General features: G+C 48.6%; 1 non-coding gene across 1 annotated transcript; it reads left to right on the top strand.

Annotated features, from left to right (window-relative positions):
* Positions 1–387: 387 nt before the first annotated feature.
* Positions 388–490, top strand: LOC123126444 (small nucleolar RNA snoR99). Its single transcript, XR_006461692.1, has one exon. It is a non-coding gene; the product is annotated as a small nucleolar RNA snoR99 (small nucleolar RNA).
* Positions 491–3,027: the final 2,537 nt, after the last annotated feature.

The raw sequence follows: 3,027 nt of genomic DNA, 5'->3' as shown, positions 1-3,027 counted from the left end.
AACCTAATTAATTCAGAGTATAATTTTCAAATTTACAATGGAATTACAAAGAAAATGTGGCAACATGTGAACCCAAAACCTGCATTATGACTCGTATGCATTGCTTCTGGCTTCATACAATGCCTTATTCCATAGAAAGGTATGTTCTAAAGAACAAAAAAATTGACTTCACCGTGCATACAAAATGAACATAGAAAGATATATATAATAAAAGTTGCCCGAAAGAAAACTTAAACTTGCATCCGAAACAGAGAAGACATGAGTATCACACGAACCTCCAAATCCACATCTAGAAAATGTATCTAAATCCACAACAGTATTTCTTCCACTAAGATCTAAAAGCAACCTAAAAGTAATCTTGGCTTATCTAATATGAAAATAGTGAAACTGCATCTGGGGGTAAGCAGTCCCTTACACCTGATAACCATCCTCTTCACTTTTTCTGCTGAAACCTTCTGTTTTTAGCTGAACATCAAGGGATGAGATATTTATATAACCATCTTGTTCACTTTGTCTGCTATAAAAGCAACCGGTTATAGTTGATCATTAGCTAATGTGAAGATGTTTAGTTCTTGTAGACATATTAACAAACATATAGCGATCATGAAATAACCACATCAAGAATACTGTACGTGTGTATTTCTATCAAGGTTTCTCTGCATTAAGCTTGACATATCACAAACATTTTATTATAACAAAAAAACCAGATTTCAAATTGATACACCAATTCAGCAAAAGAGAAGCGGTTGCTAAATGAGAGAGAGAGAGAGAGAGAGAGAGAGAGAGAGCAGGAGCCACTGATGTGTGTACGGCCAGGGGAGAGATGGAGTTGCTGCAGCCATGGAGAGAGATAAAAGTAGAGCAGCAGCGGCAGCTCCAATTTTAGTACATGTAACTGGGAGAAAGGGATAGTGCAGAAGCGCCGCGTGCAAGAGCAATGGCCGTGCGTGTCCGTCGACGACAATCGTGGGCGGGAACGGGGGTGAATGGGGGCTGACGCTAATTGGTAGCAGAGGAGCCCAGCGCTTGTTCCTGTGGTGGCGATTGGTGACTTACAGGCCGTTGAGGGAGGCCGGAGGCGGCACCCGGGTGTGTGTGGGCAGCAGCGCACGCACGAAAGGAGGGGCGGCGATGCATGCGGCATGGGTGGCGCGCGCGGAGAGACCAGGTGGCGGCGTGGCGACGACGACGCGAAGCAGGTCCCGGCGCCGGCCTTACTCGATGGAGGAGCCAGAACGGCGCAGTTGCCTCCTCCATGGAGGCTGCCGCTCCTTTGCCGTAGAAGCCCCACAGCCCACAGGCCACAGCGGCCCTGGCACCACTCCAGATCGAGCAGCACGACACAGTTGCAACGGTGGCGACAGCTTCGGTAGGGACGGTGATGCAGTTCCTCGCTCGGTAGAGCATCAGCGGCGGCTCGACGCAGCTCCTCCTCGATACTGTCCCTGGGAAGAAGACCCGAGGCAATAATATGGCAAGGAAGGCGACCTATTTATAACACCACACCATAGCACGGTAAGTACGTACGCACGGTAAAAGCGGTAGCGGTAAGAGCAAGTACAATAAAGCTGAGTCAGGCTATAAAAAATAAATTAGTATATTCTTACTTAGTTGGAAGGAAGAAAAGAGGAGAGAGAAGGTAAGCGGACTTTTGGTGAAGAGCCAGCTCTAGCACATGCTCCTAAGCATTTTGTGAGAATGAAAGATGGGCCATATAATAATAAAAAATAGTACACTCTTCTAATCAGCTATTGTACATATTGGCTATAAAATAAGCTATAGATGACATGGCAATAGTTTATAGCCAACAGTTGGCTATACTATTAACCATGCTCTAAGCGGTGGGATTTCTAGAGCGAGGCACGACAGGACTCTGGAATAAACGGTAAAAGCGGCACCGACCAAAGACACCGAGAACATGTAGATAGGACGATCGAGGCGGCCACCGCTGTCTCTCTTGTCGCAAGATCACGCACGAAAAAAGAACATGCACAGCCCAGATAAGGATCGAAGCCCACACGAAGACATAAGACGGAAGAAACCTCACAAGGCAAGGTCAACGGGCCGCGCTGGCCCACAGACATCCAAATTCGCTACACGCACCAACACGATCGGTATGCACCTTAAGAAAATCTTTAACGACGATCTACCTCCACTAGGTAATTCTACACCGTGCGCTCCCAAAATAATACACGTGTCAGTTGGCAGAGGAACGATAAGTCCTTTTCATCCAATTGGGTAAACCTCGTTGCGTCAACTTTTCGAGATATAGAGGCTTGGGCATGACATTCATTTCGCGCGGTTTTGATCTCGCCCGTCTAGTCAGAGTGTTGGAAATATTAGCACTTTTCCGACTAATCTAATCCACGAGTAAACAGTAATCATGGAAAATACGGTATGCATCTCATACCGATATCTAAGCATGTGAGCACGTACAGTACATAGAACCGAAACATCTATGAACAGCATATATACGGCTAGCGCATGAACGAGCAAATAGGGGATGAACGAGTCATACCCTCCGGTTGGCCAGGCCAACGCGGCGGCGGCGGCGGCAGCCTCGGCATCGGCCGAGGCCTTCTTCTTTGCAGCGGCGTCGTCAGCCATGGGGTCGATGCAGGGGAAGTAGTGGAAGCAGAGGCGGACGAAGACGGGGACGGATCGGGAGCAGTCGCGTCGAGACGCTCCCCAAAAACTTTATTGCCGTTCTCCCGGGCAGGATCTCGAACGACAGGGTTCCGGAGGCACCTGCTCTCCCGACCAACCGTGCACGCGGTCGTCGGGATGGGATCGCCGGAAGCAGCACAAGGAGAGGAACAGTAGATGACGGCTAGGGTTGTGCGAGAGGGAGTGAGTGAACTGAGTTAGGGTTCACTCCACTGGCCAGTGCCTTCTTATATAGGCCGTCAGGTAGATGGGCCTGGGCCAGGCCCACGACCGAGTCCGCGAACAGCCCACAGTCCAACGTCTCAGACAGTGGCGCTTCCGTACACGACTCGTTAATTAATTAACAATTAATTAACCATT

Source organism: Triticum aestivum, chromosome 5D (assembly GCF_018294505.1).
Source record: "Triticum aestivum cultivar Chinese Spring chromosome 5D, IWGSC CS RefSeq v2.1, whole genome shotgun sequence".
Lineage (NCBI taxonomy): Eukaryota > Viridiplantae > Streptophyta > Magnoliopsida > Poales > Poaceae > Triticum > Triticum aestivum.
This window is presented reverse-complemented; position numbering and strand designations above follow the sequence as displayed.